The 14611-nt window shown below is 40.9% G+C and overlaps 1 non-coding gene across 1 annotated transcript; it reads right to left on the bottom strand.

The window, feature by feature from the left end:
• Positions 1-1046: 1046 nt before the first annotated feature.
• Positions 1047-1153, bottom strand: LOC148296466 (small nucleolar RNA R71). The gene has a single exon (XR_015834161.1). It is a non-coding gene; the product is annotated as a small nucleolar RNA R71 (small nucleolar RNA).
• Positions 1154-14611: the final 13458 nt, after the last annotated feature.

The raw sequence follows: 14611 nt of genomic DNA, 5'->3' as shown, positions 1-14611 counted from the left end.
TTTATAACCCAGAATTGAATTGTTATGGTGATTCGAATGCCCTAGTCTCAAAATCTGTTTTCCAACTCTTAAAACCACTCTTTGTTACATTTGTTTACTTGTTTTTGTTTGCAATTTCATTTTGCTTCTTTTGTTCAACAATCACAACCACTCTTGTTTTAAATTCTGTTTTAGACATAACCTCCTACTTTCTTGAATTTGGTAATCTAAGTACATAACTAGTTTTAACTTCTCAGTCTTCGTGGGTACGACCTCGTACTTGTCTTGCTATACTACTAATTGCCCCGTACAATTGCGAGTTAACATAATATTAACAACAAATTTTGGCGCCGTTGCCGGGGACTGAACGAAAGTTCTTCCCTGGTTATGTGCCCAAGGTTACCCTATTCTTTTTAGTGTTTCTAATTAATCTAATTTTCTGTTTCAGGTAGTTTATGTCTAAAAATCCATTACTTGAACAAGTGAGGTCTTCGTTCCAACGTTCTAGATCTTTGAACGCAGGACCATCATTGCAACCCAGACGAGTGACCTCTGAAATTCAGAATCGTCTAGAAAGGGAGTTGTCAACTGCAAAAGAGCAAGCTCTTGCTACATTTACAAGTCTTGCTCTCCACACTGAACTTCCCGGTTCTTCACTTTCAAATTCGGAAGCAAGTTCAGACCAAGAAGAAGAAGAAATGATGGCTGCCATTGAGTTCATGGGAGAACTTGATATCCCAACAATTCCAGCATCTCCTTCAAGCATTTTGCTGCCCACTGTAGCTCGAAATTATGAGCTTAAATCTTCTCATCTTAATATGCTGCCTTCCTTTTATGGTTTACCTAATGAAGATCCATTGACTCATATAAAGGATATTTTTAATGTTGTGAGTTCTTTTCCCTTGACAGGTGTGACAGAAGATCAACTTCGAATGAGAGTGTTTCCATACACTTTAAAGGATAAGGCGAAGTATTGGTTGAATTCTTTGAAGCCTGGTTCACTCACTACATGGTCTGCCATTCAAAAGAAGTTCCTGGAAAAATACTTCTCCACGCAAAAGACCGACATGCTTAGGGACAAGATCTTGTTATTTGCACAGCAAGATGATGAATCGTTTTGTGAAGCATGGGAGAAATTCAATGGGTTGCTCAACCAATGTCCTCATCATGGGATTCCATTGAAGCTTCAAATGCGTATGTTTTATAAAGGACTAACCCCTTCTAGTCATAATATAGTCACCAATTTTGCAGGTGGTTCTTTTAAAACCAAAACTCCAGAAGAAACGTACGAACTCTTTGAGGAGATAGCAATGGAGACCCAACATACGGATACAAGAGGTAAACGTGTTATTAGTGGTTCTAATGATGCTTCTAGTATGCAGATTTCAAAACTGGAACAAAAGCTAGATGCTCTTCTTGCATTAAACTCAAGAAGCCCTCCGAAGGAAGTGTGTAGCATTTGTGAATCTCTTGACCATGCTACCACAGCTTGTCCACTTGGGGCTGGATATCCAGAATTTGTGCAAGAGCAAGCTAAGTTGGTAAATTCCTACAACCAAGGTCCAAGAAATGATCCATACTCTCAAAGTTATAATCCAGGTTGGAGGAATCATCCAAACTTTTCATGGAGAAATACCCAGAATCAAGCAAATCCCCCTTCATTCCAAAGGCCACAACAATCATCATCATCATTGGAAGATATAGTGAAGCAGATGGCAATCAACCAATCCAATTTTCAGCAAACTACACAAGCTGCCATCTCCAAATTGGAAGTCCAATTAGGCCAAATAGCTGCTGAAATAACTCAAAGAGTGCCTGGGAAATGGCCAAGCCAAACTGAGATTAATCCAAAGAACCCAGAAGCCAAGGCCATTCATGTGCTCAGATCAGGTAAGATCATTGATAATAAAGATGATTCTAATCTTTCAAATGATGTTGTGATTGTAGAAAATGAAGAGGAGGAGACCATGGCCACGGAAGGAGAACAACTCAAAACTTCTCAATCTGCTCCTAAGGCCAAATCAGATTCTCAGAAATCCGATCAATTCCAATTGCATAAAAGGGATGACAAATTTGTGCCACCACATCTTCAAGAAGATAGATACGTGCCACCCGCTCCATATGTTCCACAGATTCCATTTCCAGACCGTCTTAAGAAAGCAAAGCAAGATAAGGCTTTTAAAGAGATTTATGATATTTTGAGTAAAGTTAATATCAATTTGCCTTTGCTTGATCTTATTGAACAGATTCCTGCATATGGAAAATTCATCAAGGACTTGAAAACTCACAAGCTCAATTTCGCTCCAAATGAAGGAGTAAAGCTCGACCAGAATGTAAGTGCTGTATTGCAAAGGAAGCTTCCACCAAAACTAGATGATCCTGGCAGCTTTGACATTCCCATTAACATTGGAGGCAAGAAGGTTGGAAGAGCCATGTTGGACTTGGGAGCAAGCATCAATGTTTTGCCATATTCAGTTTATCAAGAGCTTGGCTTAGAAGGGATGAAGAAGACTTCAATGCGACTTGAACTAGCTGATCATTCTATAAAATATCCAAAAGGTATTGTAGAAGATATTCTAGTTCAAGTTAATACACTAATTCTCCCTGCTGATTTTGTAGTGATGGACATGGAAGACAATCCAAATGGAGATCGTGTTGATCCCATTCTCCTAGGCAGGCCATTCATGGCCACTGCAGACACAATCATCAAAGTGAAAGATAGCACTCTCTCCATGACTGTTTTGGGTGAAACTGTTGAATTTAAAATGCTTAATGCTCTATCTCAACCTTCTATCTCTCTTGATTCTTGCTTTTCAATTGATGTTGTGGATCATGAGGTTTCTTCCAAAATGTTGCAGAGAAAGTCTAATGATGCTCTAGAAGCTGTCTTAACACAAGAAGAGGAAGATCTTTGTGAACCGGAGTTCCAAGAAGTGGTGGCTGCCTTAGAAGTGTTTCCGCCATACCCACCATCCTTTAGGCCACCAATCGAGCCTCTTGGACCATCATCCACGAAATTGGAGCCATCCATTGTCATCCCACCAAAGCTAGAACTTAAACCTCTTCCCAATAATCTTAAATATACATATTTGGGTGCTAACGAAACTCTCCCTGTTATAATTGCTGCAGGTCTCTCCTCACATGAAGAAGAGAGCTTAATTAAAGTTCTAAAAGAGCATAAAACAGCCATTGGGTGGACCATAGCAGACATCAAAGGAATTAGTCCAAGCATGTGCATGCACCGGATTTTAATGGAAGAAGACAGCAAACCATCTCGTGATGCCCAAAGGAGGCTAAATCCCAACATGAAAGAGGTGGTTAGAGCTGAAGTTTTAAAGCTACTCGATGTAGGAATCATCTACCCAATTTCAGATTCTAAGTGGGTGAGCCCTGTGCAAGTTGTTCCAAAGAAGTCCGGAATCACCGTTGTGAAGAATGAGAAGAATGAGCTAGTTCCTACACGAACTGTCACTGGTTGGAGAGTTTGCATTGATTACAGGAAGTTGAACACATCCACTAGAAAAGATCATTTCCCCTTACCTTTTATTGATCAAATGCTTGAACGTTTATCTGGCCATGCTTACTATTGTTTTCTTGATGGTTTTTCAGGTTATAATCAAATTCCCATTGCTCCGGAAGACCAAGAGAAAACCACATTCACATGCCCATTTGGTACGTTTGCTTATAGAAGGATGCCATTCGGTTTATGCAATGCCCCAGCAACTTTCCAAAGATGCATGATGTCAATCTTTTCAGATATGGTGGAACGATTCATTGAGGTATTTATGGATGATTTTTCAGTTTTTGGTTCCTCTTTTGATAATTGTCTTCACCACTTGTCTCTAGTGCTTAAAAGATGCCAGGAAACAAATCTGATTTTGAATTGGGAGAAGTGTCACTTCATGGTGAGACAAGGCATTGTGCTAGGCCATGTGATTTCAAGCAAGGGAATCGAAGTGGATAAAGCCAAGATCGATCTCATCTCAAATCTTCCACCCCCTACCTCTGTTAAAGGAATTAGAAGCTTTCTAGGTCATGCTGGATTCTATAGAAGGTTCATCAAAAATTTCTCAAGCATTACAAGGCCATTGTGTAATCTCCTTGCTAAGGATGCTGTTTTTGAGTTTAATGAAGCTTGCATGGAAGCTTTTACTACCTTGAAGAGGGAGCTAACTTCAGCCCCTATTATCATAGCTCCGGATTGGTCTTTACCATTTGAAATAATGTGTGATGCCTCTGACTTTGCTATTGGTGCAGTTTTAGGTCAAAAGAAGAACAAGCTGCCCCATGTGATTCATTATGCTAGCCGGACCTTGAATGATGCTCAAATCAACTACTCCACAACAGAGAAGGAGTTGCTTGCTGTGGTTTTTGCTTTAGAAAAATTTCGTTCTTACCTTGTTGGTTCTAAAGTAATTGTTTATTCTGACCATGCAGCCCTTAGATACTTGCTCACTAAGAAGGATGCCAAACCACGCTTGATTAGATGGATTCTCTTGCTGCAATAATTCGATTTGGAGATTCGAGATAAGAAGGGATGTGAGAATGTGGTAGCTGATCATTTGAGCAGAATTGTGGTTGAAGAAAAAGGAGGAGCTGTGCTACCCTTGAATGAGACTTTCCCTGATGAACAACTATATGCTGCCCAAGTCAAAGAGCCATGGTATGCTGATTTTGTTAATTATCTTGCTTGTGGTGTTCTTAGAAATGATCTAACTTCTCAGGATAAGAAGAAGTTCTTTTCCATGGTGAAACATTATGTATGGGATGAACCTTTCTTATTCAAGCATTGCCCGGATCAACTCATCAGAAGATGTGTTCCAGAAGAAGAGCAAGAAAGCATACTTAGGCATAGCCACGAATTGGCCTGTGGAGGTCACTTTGGAGCTAAGAAAACAGCACTTAAAATTCTGCAATCTGGTTTCTTTTGGCCCACTCTATTTAAAGATGCATTTAATTTTTGTGTTAAGTGTGATAGGTGCCAAAGGATGGGGAACATAAGTCGCAGGAATGAAATGCCATTGAATAACATACTTGTTGTGGAGCTCTTCGATGTGTGGAGTATTGATTTCATGGGACCATTCCCATCTTCCTTTGGTTATACTTACATACTTGTTGCTGTTGATTATGTGTCTAAATGGGTGGAAGCCATAGCCACCAAAACCAATGATTATAAGGTGGTGCTGAAGTTCTTGAAGGATAATATTTTCACAAGGTTTGGTACTCCAAGGGCTGTCATTAGTGACGGAGGCAGCCACTTCTGTAACAAGCCATTCGAAGCACTCATGAAGAAGTACAACATCACCCATCGAGTCTCTACACCATATCATCCGCAAACTTCTGGTCAAGTGGAAATAAGCAATAGAGAAATTAAGCACATCCTGGAGAAGGTGGTGAACAATACAAGGAAAGATTGGGCAGCTAAGCTCAATGATTCATTATGGGCTTATAGGACTGCATATAAGACTCCCATTGGAATGAGCCCTTATCGTCTTGTGTTTGGGAAAGCTTGTCACCTGCCAATGGAGCTTGAACACAATGCTTTTTGGGCCATCAAGAAGTTAAATTTTGATCTAGACAAGGCAGGCCATGCAAGAAAGTTTCAGCTCAATGAATTGGAAGAAATTAGACATGAGTCTTATGAGAATGCAAAGCTTTACAAAGAACGAACCAAGAGTTACCATGACAGAAACATTCAACGGAAAGAGTTCTCCAAAGGTATGTCAGTTCTTTTGTTTAACTCACGTTTGCGTCTCTTTCCAGGAAAATTGAAGTCTAGATGGCAAGGCCCATTCACCGTGGTCAATGTTTCTCCCTATGGAGCTGTGGAGATTCAAAACCCTAAAGATGGCTCGACTTTCAAAGTAAATGGACAACGTTTAAAGCCATTCTATGAGGGAGTTTCAGCTGGCATCCAAACTGGCCATGTGGTAGATCAACTTCCCTTCGTACCATCAACTTAGCTGATTGCACAATGTCTTGCCAAGACAGTAACTAAGGCGCTTCTTGGGAGGCAACCCATGTGTTCAAGAAGAAGGTGCTTGGTAGCAATCGACCTAATCGCATCAAGGGGAAGCATTTCAATCCTTTCTCTTTACTTGTTTTGTTTTTATTTTTAAGTTTCTGTTCCTTTTTATAAATAAATAAATATAAAAATTAAAATAAAATTAAAAAAATAAAATAAAAATTCATATAAGCTAACTTTTGGTAACCCCAGTGAGCACCTCCGTCAATACAGTGTCTAGGAGTTCTTTAGGCGACACCTTCGGTGTCTAAGAAGTTTGGGTTTTAAGCGGGACCATTGTGACCCCTCCAACCTTCCCGGATCCCCTGGCTGTGTTTTCTGAGGCCCTTAACTGGTCATCCATGAGTTGCTTATATATTCATTTTTTATTTTTTAAACCTTCTTCTAAACTTTTCCCTTTATTATTTGTTTGTTCTCAATCATCTTTTGTATGCTTTCACATTGAGGACAATGTTTAATTCAGGTCTGGGGGGAAGGTTTTCAAATTTCATTCATTTGTGTTTTCAATTTTCGTTCTCTTGTCACTATTTTTTATTTTTTTATTTTTTTTATTTTTTTTTAAAGATTGTCATACAATCAATGCTATGGAGCTGCTATTTGAGGTTTTCATATCAGAATTTTGCACTTCACAAAGCTTTTGCTCTTAGAATTCTGGTGGCTAAAGTACCATGCTCAAATTCTTGAAGGAAAATAGTGGAGACTACCCTAGTGAGCTATATCGAGCCTAATTGCTTTCTTGAGAGGGTTGAAAGTGTTCTATTTCTCATCTATACTTATTTTCTTCAATTCACTCTAATTGATCTCATTATTCCATTTTGATTGAATACTAAGGATGATTCTCTTTTGCAGATATCATGTGCTTGCTCTCATTCATGAATGAACTCATTGAAGTGATGCTAGGCTATGTGTGCATAACCATTCTATGTGCTTTCTTTTCACCCTACCTATATGTGTGTTCCATCAACCCTCTTGAAGCCAAACACTTAAAGCCTTTTCTTCTATCACCCTCATCATTTCCCTACCTTTGTATCTCAATCTGAGATACTTGACCTATTGTAGCCATACCCTATAGCTTAGAAATATACCAAGGTGTGCCAAGATAAAGTTTGAAGCAAGGAAGTTGCAGCCATGTACCTAAATAAAGATGATGTGAATCTGTGCAATGAAGTTAATGAAGATGCAGATCAAATCAACGAAGATGAAAGTGTTTCGATTTGATCTAAGTGTGAAAAATAAAGTCTATGCCAGGAGATACCATGAAGTTTGCTGCCATGCCAATCTAAATCAATGATGCCTTGCAGATTAATGAAGCATGCAACCTTGGTATGTTCTTAAGTTATTTGTTTTTCCTTCCAATTCTTCCATTTCCCCTAAACCTTAGCCTTTCATTACAACATTGTGAAAGACCTAGCTGATCTTTGAGGATGTATTCATGGGTGCTGGTAAGTATGTGTGTATCTCTATTCTTAGTATTTAATTCCTTTCATGAGATCTAACCAAATTTGTGCTTCTATTTCATACACTCACTTATGCTTTCTTGAGAGAATTAAAACATAGGTTCTGAGTGATTGAGTGTTATCTGTGAGAATTAGAGTCGAAGCATGTTCTCTATTCAAGGTTTGAGTGTGCTTGCTTTGAAACTGTGTGCCTTTGAGCTATAGCTTCCACTTGTACACACTGATTGATGACCTATCTTGGCAACTCTATGGTGTTGGAGGTATGACTAAAACTTTCTTTCATTTTCATTAGTTGATTTCAAAGTTGTTTTTCTAACCATTTTGTTTTGTAGAGTTAGAAAAACGTTTGTGGGTATCGTATCTGTTAAACCCTCAGGAGACACAACTCCTCCTACTAGGGATGCCTAGAGGTTTAAAGGCTTGTTGCATACGCTCAATGCAATCGAGTTACCTACGAAAGTGGTCTAGTTAACTTCTTGTTTTGTTTTTATCTTTGTTTCTCTTTTGTTTTGCTCGAGGACTAGCAAAATCTAAGTTTGGGGGTGTGTTAAGCTCATAATTTCATACATATACATGCCCAATTTACTTACTTCTTTTGCTTAGTTCCTATAATTCTAAGTTATTTCCCTCCCTTTGTGTGTTTTGTAGGCCAATAGAGCAAGAGAGCATAATTCATGCAATTCAAGCATGTTAAGGCCTAATTTGGATGAATGGAAGAAGAGCTTAAAAGACAAACTCATTTTGGCTACAGCCCCCTGCCAGTCCAGTTCCGTAGGTCATATTGCAAGCTTTGTTTTAGCAACCTACACAGCTCGGATGAGGCAGCATTCTTCATGAAAGTTGTTCCAATGGGTGTGTACTATAACATATCCAAAATTCAGCCCCATTGGATAAATATGGAGTCTGTTACCTAGCAAACACAGAGCCATGCTCAGGATGGATTTTATCAGCGCGCAAAATGAGTTAGAAATTTGTTTTGGCCTTAACTTCCTCCTCCGACCTTGGATTGGCCCAAATGATATATGGCTGGAAAGAAGACATTCTGAACTTCAATTTCGAGTGCTTAAAGTCCTAATTTGATTAAGAGAAGCCCAAGTTGTAAGCCCTTGAAGTTTCTGGTTATGCTGACCTCAGCATGTGCTGGTTGGATGCTTGGTCATGGTGAGCTAGGTATGAGCTATCATTTCTGGTTGGAAGCTTGGTCATGGTGACATGAAGATGAGCTAGGGCTGCTGGTGGGATATATTGGTGAAGTGCATCAACCAATTCAGATTTTATAATGCAAGTGTTGTATGCATTAGTGAAGTGCATCAACCAATTCATCTTTTATAATGCAAGTGTTGTATGCATTAGCCATATTGAATTCAGATTTGTCACTCCCCTCTCCCTATAAATACCACATCCATTCCACATTCAAGACACAACAAATCCTGAGATTCACAACCCTCACAATTCACTCCAACCATCCTCAAACACTCTCACAATCCCAAACACTCCAACAATCACCAAAACAACTCCAGCTTTCTTCTCTTCCATTTCCCTACGAATTTCATCTTCCTTAGCCATCACCACTCACTCAAACTCATCCCAAATCACCTCCATATCCTTCATACATCTTTCTAGAAGTGGGGAAGCTCTTGGAGAAGCATTAGAAGTGGAGAAGCACTTGGAGAAGCCTTGGACACCACAAGAACTTCAGAAAAAGGGTTCTTCTACTCTTATTGCATTCATTATGTTTTCTCATTTCTGTTCAAGTCTCTTTTCCATTATGAGTAGCTAAATCCATAACTAGGGCTTCGATGTAACCTAACATGAATATTCTGGGTTTATAAGTTTGGAGTTTCAAGTTTGATTCATGATTCATGTTCTTATTCATTATGCTTATAAGTTAACATGCTTGTTTGAATGATTGATCACCATTAGAACTTGTTTGTTAACTATCTTGGTTTGAATTAAGAGTATACACCATGCTTTAATTCGAATTGAACTATGAATAGGAAGAGTATGTATGGACATTCGACAACAGGGATTAGATACATACTTGGTTGTTTAAAATGTTCTTCTATGCTTAATGGGTTCCTAATGCTTAATTTTAGGTTAGACAACAAATGATCAAATTAGGGAATTAGGAACACAAGGTTAGGACCAAACACCATGGCCTAATCATACTTTAGCTAGAATCAATCTTTGAATCTGAATTAGACTTGTTACTTGAATCTTTATAACCCAGAATTGAATTGTTATGGTGATTCGAATGCCCTAGTCTCAAAATCTGTTTTCCAACTCTTAAAACCACTCTTTGTTACATTTGTTTACTTGTTTTTGTTTGCAATTTCATTTTGCTTCTTTTGTTCAACAATCACAACCACTCTTGTTTTAAATTCTGTTTTAGACATAACCTCCTACTTTCTTGAATTTGGTAATCTAAGTACATAACTAGTTTTAACTTCTCAGTCTTCGTGGGTACGACCTCGTACTTGTCTTGCTATACTACTAATTGCCCCGTACAATTGCGAGTTAACATAATATTAACAACAGGAACCCATCACCTTCTCCGAAGAAGAAGAGGAAGGAATCATCTACCCACACAACGACCCTATGATCATCCGAGCCGACATTGCCGAGTTCGATGTCGGACGAATCCTGATCGACAATGGCAGTTCGGTAAACGTCATCTTCGCCGATGCATTCAAAGAACTCGGAATTGATGACAGCCAAGTCAATCGGCAACTCTCGCCTCTCCTTAGCTTTTCAGGAGACCTGGTCCAGCCAATCGGCAGTGTCAGCTTGCCAATCGCCTTCGGCACAGCACCACGAAGGACCATGGTCTACGACCAGTTCCTTGTGGTAGACTGTCCTACGGCGTACAACGTGATTGTCGGCCGAACGGCGCTAACGGCAATAAAGGCCCATTTGTCCCCCCACATGCTACTCATGAAGTTCCCAACCTGCTACGGCACGGGGGCAATCAGGGGCGATCAATTGAGCGCTCGGAGCTGCTACGCCACAGCGTTGAAATCGGCAGCTCCCCACAAGCAGAAGGAAGCCTTCACGGTCGCAGACTTGCCGAACGGCAATGAACCAGTGGACGATCCAAGGGAGGAAACGCCCACTCCAGTAGCACAACCTGCCGAAGATCTCGAAACGGTGGCGCTGGACAAGAATCAACCGGACCGGTGTGTGAGAATCGGTACCATGCTGAACGCCACCCTCCGTGCCGAATTCATCCAATTCCTTCGGCAGAACTCAGAAGTCTTTGCTTGGTCCTACAACGACATGCCAGGCATATCCCCTGACATCATCAGCCACAAACTGAGCATCTCGCCAGCATTCAAACCTATCAGGCAAAAGCGCCGATCCTATGATACCGAACGGTATGAGGCCATGAAGAACGAAGTGGACAAACTCATGACCATTGGCTTCATACGGGAAGCCATATACCCGGAATGGCTGGCGAACTCAGTCATGGTTCGGAAGGCGAAGGGCGGATGGCGAATGTGCCAGGACTACACCGACCTCAATAAGGCCTGTCCAAAGGATAGCTTCCCGTTGCCACGCATCTATCAGCTGGTTGACGCCACTGCCGGTCATGAACTGCTCAGCTTCATGGACGCATACTCTGGGTACAACCAGATCTTCATGCACCCTGCCGATAGCGAACACACGGCGTTCATAACTGACAAAGGCCTGTATTGCTATAACGTCATGCCGTTCGGCTTGAAGAATGCGGGGGCAACCTATCAGAGACTGGTCAACCGAATCTTCGCTGGGCAGATCGGTAGCACCATGGAGGTCTACGTAGATGACATGCTAGTAAAGAGCCGAACGGCAGGGGAGCATTTGAAAAACCTATCGCTCATGTTCGGCATCTTGAAGGATTACCGAATGAGACTCAACCCGACGAAGTGCGCCTTCGGCGTATCTTCCGGAAGATTCCTCGGTTTCATGATCAGCCAGAGGGGTATTGAGGCAAACCCCGATAAAATCAAAGCCATAATCAACATGGAGGTGCCGAAGACACAAAAGGACATCCAGAGCCTTACCGGACGAGTGGCAGCCCTCACTCGCTTCATCTCCAAAGCTACAGACAAATGTGCACCGTTCTTCAAAGCCTTGAAAGGGGGCAAACACCATATAGAGTGGACTGCCGAATGCGATAAGGCGTTTCAAGACTTGAAGGACTACATGGGCCGAGCACCGCTACTGTCGAAACCCCTTCCTGGAGAAACGCTCTCTCTATATCTGTCGGTATCCAGCACTGCCGTCAGCTCAGTACTGATACGGATCCCAGAGAAGGCAGAGCTGCCGATCTTCTACGTCAGTAAGGCCCTTCAGGGAGCAGAGTCTCGGTACCCCCCACTCGAGCAGCTGGCTTTAGCTCTGGTCGTTTCTGCCCGGCGGTTAAGGCCCTATTTTCAGGCCCACACCATCATCGTTCTGACCAACCAGCCCCTTCGGCAAGTTTTTCAAAAACCAGAAACATCCGGAAGGCTGGTGAAATGGGCGATCGAGCTAGGAGAATTCGACGTGCAGTTCAAACCTAGGCCTACCGAAAAGGGACAAGCCGTAGCAGACTTCATCGCTGAGCTGACACCTTCGGAGACTTCAGAAACTGAGTAAACCCCTCCACAGGAAGGCTTACCGAACGGTGATCGGTTCATAATTGTATATTATTTCTTACCCTTCTAGCTTATGATTTGGTTATGTTTTTGAGTTAAACTTGTGCTTTTAATCCTTTTTGTGTTTATCTTTCAGTTAATTGAGATTTAGGTAACAATGATGGCTTTGGAGAACATAATTCATGCAATTCAAGCATGTTAAGGCCTAATTTGGATGAATTGATGAAGAGCTTAAAGACAAATTCATTATGGCTACAGCCCCCTGCCAGTCCAGTTCCGTAGGTCATATTGCAAGCTTTGTTTCAGAAACCTACATAGCTCGGATGAGGCCACATTCTTCATGAAAGTTGCTCCAATTGGTGTGTACTATAACATATCCAAAATTCAGCCCCATTGGATAAATCTGGAGTCCGTTACCTAGCAAACACAGAACCATGCTCAGGATGGATCTTATCAGCGCGGAAAATGAGTTAGCAATTTGTTTCGGCCTTAACTTCTTCCTCCGACCTTGGATTGGCCCAAATAACATATGGCTGGAAAGAAGACATTCTGAACTTCAATTTAGAGTGCTTAAAGCCCTAATTTGATTAAGAGAAGCCCAAGTTGTAAGCCCTTGAAGTTGCTGGTCATGCTGACCTCAGCATGTGCTGGTTGGATGCTTGGTCATGGTGAGCTAGGTATGAGCTATCATTTCTGGTTGGAAGCTTGGTCATGGTGACATGAAGATGAGCTAGGGCTGCTGGTGGGATTTAGTGGTGAAGTGCATCAACCAATTCAAGATTTTCTAATACAAGTGCATCACCCATTTCAGATTTTCTAATACAAGTGCATCAACCATTTCAGATTTTATAATTCAAGTGTTGTATGCATTAGTCTTATTGAATTCTGATTTTCACTTCCCCTAGGCCTATAAATAGGGAAGTTCTCTAAGCTTGTAATAACACCCCAAGGGGGGGAGCTCTCAAGCACTTCTCTAGAGCTCCCTTCCCTTCTCTCCCTCAAATTCTCTTAGTTTCCCTTTGTAGTTCTCAATTGTTGTAATAAGATCATTCTATTAAATTTTCTTTGTACTAAATATCAAACACTTTTCCTTTCTCTTCTTCTAAATTCTTCAAATACTCTCTTCTCCAAACACTTCCCAAACACTTCTCCCATTTCCTTCATCAAATTCTCTAAAGCTTTCAAACACATGTTCTTCCAAAATCCTCAAAGTTCTCAAACATCTCTCTACTTCCCTTCTCTTCCAAAAGTCTCCATGTCTCAAACACTTCACAAACACATTTCTCTTCCTTCCCTAAGTTCTCAAATTCTCCAAGTTCACAAACATCCTCCAAGTTCTCAACCACTCTCTTCCAAATTCTCAAAGTTCCTAAACACTCTCTTCCAAAATCCACAAAGCTCTCAAAACACCTCTCTACTTTCTTCTCCAAATCCTCCAAGTTCTCAAACACTCTCTTCCAAATTCCCCATGTCTTAAACACATTCCCTTCCAAAATCCTCAAAGCTCTCAAACACATGTTCTTCCAAAATTCTCTAAAGTTCCCAAACACTTTCTTCTCCCTCCTCAAAGTTCTCAAACACTTCCTTTCTTCCTCAAAGTTCTCTTAGTTTCCTTAATGTTTTCTTAGTTGTAATTTATTTTTCTTGTAATGTACATTCTTTCTTAAGTATTCAAGTTTAATTAGTTTCCAAGTTTCAATTATGGTTTTTGTTCTTATTCATTATGCTTATAAGTTAATATGCTAGTTTGAATGATTGATCACCATTTAGGCTTGCATGTTAGCTATCTTGGTTTGAATTAAGAGTATACACCATGCTTTAATTCGAATTGAACTATGAATAGGAAGAGTATGTATGGACATTCGACAACAGGGATTAGATACATGCTTGGTTGTTTAAAATGTTCTTCTATGCTTAATGGGTTCCTAATGCTTAATTTTAGGTTAGACAACAAATGATCAAATTAGGGAATTAGGAACACAAGGTTATGACCACACACCATGGCTTAATCATACTTTAGCTAGAATCAATCCATTAATCTAATTGAACTTGGGAACTTATCTGCTTGAGTTAGTTATTTCTTTCTTCATTGTTTTATTTATTTCCTTTCTTTTTCATTTCTGTTTTGTGTAGGGAAACTAAATTGGATCATTCAATCACCAATCCTCGTGGGATCGACCTCGCACTTACATACGCTATACTACCAAACGGCTCGTGCACTTGCGAGTATCACAAGTTGAGGATGCAACTGAATCCATTTTGGTGCAGCTGTATCTACACAACAAACGGCAGTCGCCTCGACCAGTCAACTCCTTTCTGGATCCTGCATGTTGACGGTTCGGCAAACCAACAAGGATGCGGAGTAGGCCTGGTACTCACCACTCCCGATGGAGCCAAAATTGAATATGCCATCAGGTTTAGCTTCCGAACGTCCAACAACGAGGCCGAATACGAGGCACTTTTGGCTGGCCTACGGCTCGCCAGAAGCATGGGGGCAATTCAGATCAGCATCTACAGCGACTCGCAGCTAA

Source organism: Prunus avium, chromosome 2 (genome assembly GCF_965620075.1).
Source record: "Prunus avium chromosome 2, drPruAviu1.hap1.1, whole genome shotgun sequence".
Taxonomy (NCBI): Eukaryota; Viridiplantae; Streptophyta; class Magnoliopsida; order Rosales; family Rosaceae; genus Prunus; species Prunus avium.
This window is presented reverse-complemented; position numbering and strand designations above follow the sequence as displayed.